This window comes from Humulus lupulus, chromosome 7 (assembly GCF_963169125.1).
Source record: "Humulus lupulus chromosome 7, drHumLupu1.1, whole genome shotgun sequence".
NCBI classification, from domain to species: domain Eukaryota; kingdom Viridiplantae; phylum Streptophyta; class Magnoliopsida; order Rosales; family Cannabaceae; genus Humulus; species Humulus lupulus.
In genome coordinates, this window is record NC_084799.1 from 137,712,914 (window position 1) to 137,721,300 (window position 8,387).

Below are 8,387 nucleotides of genomic sequence, written 5' to 3' on the forward strand. Positions count from 1 at the left end.
AACAATCACTATAGCTCTTTCTCTCTCATAATCAAGCAAAAAAGCTAATGAATCCAAAAGTCCTTTCCTTGAGCTATTTCATGCATATTTATAGGCTCAAGGAGGGTTACACATGCTAACGTGTCATATCTTTCCTTAATAATCGCGTATCAAGGATAATTATGAAGAAATATTCAAATGTAGTTAATATTAGATTACAACTTAAGAAGGAAATAAATCGGGCTTCACGATCAGCCTGGTCGTATCAAAAAATCAATGCTGGCGATGAGGTGTGCTCCTGGTCGATGGCCGAACAGCACCTTTGTCCTTCAATTCAGCCACGTGTCAATCCATGTGTAAGAATTCTTTGCCACGTCATCAAAAACCATTTTTGGGTAAACATTTTCCCCCCAAATTTACTTATTGCGACCAGCAATAAGTAAACTTAGGAAACCGACTCTTCGAATACCCCACAAAATCTATCAGAACCGCCCATACTTTTTCGAAAAAAGTGACCAATAATGTCTAATCAGGTCCTTTCAATTTCCCAAGAGTGTGTCCGACAACCATTCCACTTCCCCATACTAAGAAAAAATAACTCATGATTGCGTCTTTTAACGTGCCTTGGTCTTCATAAATAATCCTCAAGTTACCATTTTTACCTTTTACTTGCTTTTGCCTTCTTAAAGAACGCTGAAGAACTCGCGCCCCAGAGCCCATAAATTTTCAAACATCTATACTCGGACGTTCAACAGCTCTCACTTTCGGACTTCAATCTTTATCTGAGTAAGTTTCACAAATTTTCTTGTCCTTTGAGTTGCTATTTGAAACTGCCTTATGCGTGTTTTTATCTCTGAACCCCTTCGTGTTCTTGGCTGAAAATGTATGGGGATTGTTTGCATGTTGATAGATGATTGATAGGGTAGTGAAATATTGTTCAGTAGGAGTTAGGAGCCAGTTTGGTAGTCAAGATTGTAGATTTAGGGCGTAAAATCGAAGTAAAAATTCAATTTTTAAGCTAGGTGAAAACTGGGTTTTTCTCGCCCCTTCGGAGTCGAAAAAGGTTTTTCCCAAAATCCTTTTTACTTCCGCTTTTCAATCTGTTTTTCAAACTGCTCGTATAGAACTTAGTGTTTCTGTTAGAATGTTGCTGGTCGTATACGCGAGCAACGTTATTCCAACTTTCAACACAAGCTTTTAAGCTTTGCAAGATCCGTGGGGAGGAGAAAGACCCATCGACGGTGACTTATTGGCTCAGCTGCTTGAGAACAAGGAGCAACCATCATTGCTAATACCTGACATTCCCTTTTCTCATGCCACTTCAAACACTCCATCCATCCTTATCCAAAATATGGCTCGAGCAAAAACTACAGCCCAGAAAAAGAAAACTCCCAATCCTTCAAATCAGCCTGCTCCTCGGGCTAAAATTCCCTCGACCAGTGGTCGAGCAGAAAATATCCCTGACCCCAATATCCAAACTCATGCTCAGCCCCGAAATGCCATTCAACCAGATGTTGAATGGTATGTTGTCTCTGAAAGCCGAGTGACGATCAAGATGATCACCAACTACATTAAGAAATATGGACTCACGGGGGTGACATTAGTTCGACCCAACCAAGACCAACGGGCGAACTTGCCCGGAGGCACCTTCTGCGCCTGGTCGAGATACCATATTGAGGCAGGAGCTACCTTGCCTCTTCATCCATTCTTCCAAGGGGTGGCCAACTACTTCGGGGTCGCCCCTTTCCAAATAACTCCCAATGGGTATAGAATGCTTGCAGCACTTTATATCCTTTACAGTCACAAAAAATGGCCTGTGCCAACTCCTCATGAGGTTAATTATTTGTTCGACCTCAAATCCAACCCCAACCAAGAAGGTACAGGGTTCTTTCACTTTTGTCACCAGGAAACTGGGCGCACCTTCCTGACCAACACCACTCACATATCTAATGTGGGGAGGTACTACCAGGAGTATTTCCTTACGACCGACATGATCGCGAACAATCTGGCCTTTACTCAAGGAGGTAAATCTTTGTACCACTAGTCGTTAATCTTTATTTAGTGTTTCCTCTACACTTTCTTAGACTTTTAATGCCTTTCAGGCCCATGGCTGCGACCAGACCCCACTCCAGACATGGAGTTGAGATCAGCCCTCTTGGCCAGTATGACTGACGTGGAGAAAAGCGTCAAACATCTAGTCACAGAGGCTAACCTTAGGCTAGTCGGCCTTTTGGCTCCTCATCAGGACATGAGGGAGTGCTACTGGCCGAGAAGTTCCTGAGCAGCACCCGGACGTGGAACATACTCCTCCGAGGAGGGCCACTAGAGTAACAATCAGGGAACCTTCCAGCACCCCGCGGGCTGCTGCTCCCCCTGCCCCAAAGGGAAAAGGGGAAAAGAAAGCCACCAAACCTCTCGAGCCCCTCAACGAATCTTCAAATGAGAACGGTACGGATCTCTCGCTCTTAGATAGATTGCCAATTCCCTATCACTTATTTGATGGGGACGACAATTTTAAGTACGCTCCAAATTTAGATTCATCCTTCTTCATGCCAGAGAGTGAGTGTAAGACTAGTAGAGTATATAATATAGGGACCAGTAATAGCTCGGGTATTTCACTTACAATTTTCTTTGTTTCTTTTCCTGACATAACATACTTAATTGTTTGTACTATCTCACTATTCGAATATTTTCTTCTTTTCTAGATATGGACTCTGAGTGCGTGTTCGACTTATACAGCGCCCTTGAGGCTCCCGAAGTTCCCTCGAGCAAAAAGAAAGCGAGCAAGAGGCATCCTGGGGAAAGTAGTAAGATGCCTCAGGCTAAGAAATCTCGCACTGCAGGCCTCCCAGAGGACGGACCTTCAGCCAATGCAACTCCACCACCTTCTCCCCACGAGCAGCAGACTCCCCCTGCTCCTGCTGGGCCGACACCATTTCCAGCGGCCCCAACTGACCAGACTAAACAGGCTGGTCCTGCTTCCACCGAGGGCGACATAACAAGTTGTGCCTTCAGATCAGTCAAGGACAGGGTCACAAAAATTGTGAAGCACGACCGCTGTCGAGAGGCGATGGCTGCGACTGAGACAATGGATGTTGACCAGATCCTAACCCGCGCCTTGAATGAATTTTCCAGTGTAAGTTATCTATTTCTTGTTGAGATAGCTTCCTTTATATTCTATAGTCAACCTAATTGTGGCTCTGGTCGCAGGCATTTCTAACCCTTACTGTCGGTCGGCTACGCTCGGGCGCCGTCATCGAGCAGTTCAAATCTTTGGAGCAACAGCACTCTGACGAACTTAAAGATGCCAAAGCGAAGTACACTGAACAGCTTGAGGCGGTGCTCGGGGAGAAGAACAAAATGGTTGAGGAGTTTAAGGAGAAGCAAAGTGCTCTGGATAAGGCCATCGAGTAGAGAGACAACTTCAAGGAGTTTAATGCGTCAATTACCGCACGGCTAAAAATCTCGAGGGGGACTTGACTGCGAGTAGACAAGAGACTACAACCTTGGAGGGCTGGATCGAGGAGCTTGAGAAAGCCAATGCCAGGAAATTGGAAAGGTACAAGAACGCCACGAGCAAGTGTTTTTATGACTTCTGGAAACACAACCAGGGGGCGGACTTCAGCTACCTTCCCGAATGCACAAGGCAAGCCGAGATAGCTCCCTATGTAGCTCGACTAGCAGAAGAGGAGAGGGCAAGGGTACCTGCCTCACCCGAAATCTCCTTGGCGACTGGCATGGACGAGGCAAATAATGACGCTATAGATGGTGTCGACCAAGACACCCCTCAAGATCCTCCAACTTCTTAGTATTTTCCTTTTTTTATTCTGGAATCTTTTAATTACACGACTTACTAGTCGTGATGTAAAGACTAGTTTTTTATTGTTGCATGGACAGCTATTTTCCTTTTAATCAGACAATTACATCCAAGCAGTACTGCTCGCGGTGTAAAGTAATTCGTTTTTTATATTATCACATTTTTATTTTATTATAATATCTGTTCGCATGACCAAACTTAGCATAGCACTTTGGATTGATTTAACAAAATACAAAATTTTGAAAAATACTCTAAGTACCCTAGCATGCTTTCACTTATTTTTCTCAAGTGTTTACATACCTTTAAATGATATGCTTTGCTTACTTGTACCTTATATGCCCCCCAAGTGATTGAGGAGCTTTAGGTCCTTGGTCACTTGCCTTGAGCAAAACCTGGTTGAACAGTGCTGCTCGGAGCAAAATAATTGAAATTGTAATACAGCAAAACAACACACGTAATGAGCAAATACTTGTAATCAACACAATAATTGGCAAGAAATGGCTGGCTGCGCAGAGTCCCTTATATTTCTCGTAATAAATGGATGAAACATGTATGTACGAGTGATTAATAAGATCTTACACTTATAAGCGATCGATCACATAAAATGGCCAACCCTTTTTCAAAACTTGTAAAAAGTAAAATTAATACAAGCCAAGCCAATTCTTTAAGAAGAGTTGTTTATTGGTAATACTTGTGCAGGTGTTCTGCATTCCAATAGCGAGGAACGAGATCTCCGTTTAAGCTAGCAAGTTTATAGGTGCCTGAGTGAAGGACTTCCTCAATCTGGTATGGCCCTTCCCAATTAGGTCCGAGTGCTCCAGCAGCTTGGTCGCGGGTGTTTAGAAAAACTCTTCGGAGGACAAGATCTCGAATGCTAAACTTTCTCTCTCGCACTTTAGAGTTGAAATATCGGGTGACTTTTTGCTGGTACGCAGCTACCCAGAGTTGGGCTTGTTCATGTTTCTCATCAATTGAGTCCAAGAATTCCATCAATAGCTATCTGTTTGAATCTTGATCGTACGTTATTCTGCGATGCAAAGGCGGATCTAACTCAACAGGAAACATAGCTTCATATCCATAAGCCAAAGAGAATGGATTATGACCCGTTGCTATTCGGTGGGAAGTTCTGTACGACCAAAGTACTTCAGGCAATTGTTCTGGCCATGCCCCCTTATCTTCTTCTAGTCTTTTCTTCAATGTATCCTTCAACATTTTGTTGACTACTTCAACTTGTCCATTTTCTTGGGGATGAGCGACTGGAGAGAAGCTCTTAATAATACCATGTCGCTCGCAGAAGTCCGTGAATAAATCGTTGTCAAACTGGGTTTCGTTATCCAAGACAATCTTCCTTGGTAATCCATAGCGACAAATGATGTTCTTGATCATGAAATACAGCACTTTCTTGGTCGTTATGGTTGTAAGCGGTTCAGCCTCGGCCTACTTGGTGAAATATTCGACGGCAACCACAACATATTTGACACCGCCTTTTCCAGTGGGCAAAGATCTGATTAGGTCGATACCCCAAATTGCAAACGTCCATGGGCTTTGCATCTGTTTAAGCTCGTTAGGGGCTGCCCGTGGGATTTTGGAGAATCTCTGACATTTGTCACACTTTCGCACAAACTCCATTGAATCTTCATTCATTGTGGGCCAGAAATATCCTTGCCTCAGGATCTTTTTTGACAAACTCTGCCCCCCAGCATGGTCTCCACAAAAACCTTCGTGCACCTCTTTCATCAATTCTCTGGCTTTCTCCCTTGTAATACATCTGAGGAGTGGCATTGAGTATTCCCTTCGGTACAAAATTCCATCGACCAGGATATACCTAGCAGCTTGCCGCTAAAGGGTCCTGGTTTTGTTTCTGTCCGTTGGTAACACGCCTTGCGTCAGAGACTCTACATATGGTGTCATCCATGTATCTGCCATCTGGATTACCAGAGTGGTCTCCTCTGCTTGGATGCTTGGTGCAGATAGTCTTTCAACTGGTACTATTCCTAGAGTATTAGCATCCTTCGCACTTGCCAATTTTGCCAAAGCGCCTGCGTTGGAATTCTAATTGTGAGGTACTTGCTGGAGACTATACTTGTCAAACTGAGCCAATAGATCCTTTGTTTTGTTCAGATAGGCAACCATATTAAAACCTCGCGCCTGGTATTCTCCCAGGACCTGATTCACCACCAGCTGAGAATCACTATAGATGTCAAGCACTTTTATATTCATTGTAACGCCCTGGTTACCCCAAAACAGTTACGGTGAACCGGAAATTTGACCAGCTACCCGAGTCCTTTGGTTAAAAACGTGATCTAAGTGTCATTAACAGGTTAAGGAATAAAACCAGTAAAAAGGAAAGGGCACTTTTCATTAAGTAAATAAACTGCTCATGAGCCTTTTTAAAATGTTTACAAGTAGTTCATGTTACAAAAGAGTTGCTACAGTTCCAAATATACAATCCCCGCCGGCCTAAGCGGCAAAAATAGGGTAAATCCCTAGTCCCTCTGAGAACTCCTTGACCGTGGCGGTCAAGCGGCCCTGTATGTACATCACACCGCCCAAGCTCTCCACTCAAGGTTGGCCAAGTTTTTCCTTTCCTTTACCTGCACCACATAGCATCCATGAGCCAAGGCCCAGCAAGAAAACATGATAAAACGTGATATAATATCAATGACGATCATAATAACCATTCAGGACTATCAGTCCAACAAATAGGTGACAATAGCCAAAAGTCACAATAATGAGCATCGCTCCCTCTAGCCCTATGACGATAGGGTCACCAGGGCTTAACTGAGAAATGAATCTTTCATAAGTTGTTTAGGACAGGTGTATGGTGATTAGTCACCAACATAACCTTCCTCATGACTCTGGAGTCGAAGCTATGGACAATGTCCCTTAGCCATGTGACAAACAGTCACCGGGGTCATATACCTTGGCTATATTCATCTGGTTGTAAGCCAGGAAAGCGCTTATAAGTTCCTCGACCCTAGGGTCGGTCTGGCATTAATGCTATAGAGTCATTCAATGCATGATTCTCGACTTTAGAGTCGGTCCCTGACTAGTCAGTGTCTCAAACAGGTAAACAACGTTCAACAACATTTAATATGCAATCCATGTCCACATACAACAACCAACATGCCTCAAGTATCAAACCACGCATGTCATATACCTATACAGGGTGCCACTGTACTCAAACACCGTTTTCTTACCTCTGGTTCGAGTGAGAATAATTATATGAACGACCCCTGAGAACGATCAACCTTTAAATTCCTCGACGGTCACCTGGTCATAACCAAAATATAGGATTCATCAATAAAAATGATAACTGAGGGTTCCCAAACCAAATCCCAGCCCCTGAGACCTCAAATACTACCCAACCGGGTACTAGGTCCAACCCCGTGGCCTATGGTTTGAATCCCTAAGCTAAAAACCACTTTTTAGCAAATTTGGCCTTATGGGCCGCGGCCCCCAAAAGTTGTGCTGCGGCACGCCCCCAAACAAAGAGGCCCCCATCTGCCAGACGCGCATGGGCCGCGGCACGCAAAATCTGTGCCGCGGCACCCAGCCCAGTTCAGCAACTAGCCCACGCACAAACCGGATTTTCCCCCTGTGCGTTTTTCTCTCAAACCAGCCTCTCAAACCATCATAAAACCTCCTCCAAACATGTAATTAAACCCCCAAATAACAACCTTAGCTCACTCACATTAAACCCCAATCAAAACTACATAAAAACTCCCTTTAATCCTCACTCCCCACATCAAAATCCATGAACTAAAAACTATAAGCAAAACAGAGCACCAGCTGAAATTAATGGCCAAAACTCACCTTGAGACTAGCTTTAAGCCTCCCTCTCAAGCTAACACAAGTGCTCCAACCCAGCCTTAAGTTCCTCTAGCTTGAATTACCACCAAGAACACAAAACTCTCAAAGAAGGCAATGGAGAAGATGAAGCTATGGGAAGGTACGGGAATGAAGAAACAAACCCCTGTTTTACTCTATTATACCACAGCTTTCTAAGCCACTTAGGTTATATATATCCTTCCAAAAAGACCAAAATACCCCTTGTGTCAACTTAAGCCTCTAAGCCACCCCAAGGGCAAAAATTGGTACTTCCCGCTTAACCCGTTAATTATAATTAACGCTTCCCAATTCCCGCTAATCTCAATATCCTCAAACACCAATAGTTCATTTCCCGTTACCCTAAAATCCCCGGTAACGCTATAACCACCAATATCACCCCGAGACTCACCCCGAGCCCCGAGCTCAAACCTGTTATGACCAAACCGATAAATCATGTTCAAAGATCGTCTCACGTCGGAAAACTCGAACCAATCCACATTATAATGTGGTCTCACAATATATCATTATCATACAAACAAATATTCAATTATACCCTCAACGGGCCAAATTACCAGAATACCCCTGTAAACAAATGTGGACTCACATGCATGCATTTAACATCATATGATAATATAATTCTCATAAACATGCATAAACACATTTAAATGGCATAATTAAGCAGTTATGGCCCTCCCGGCCTACTAATCCAGCCATTAACCATAATAGGGAATCCGGGGCATTACAACTATCCCCTCCTTAC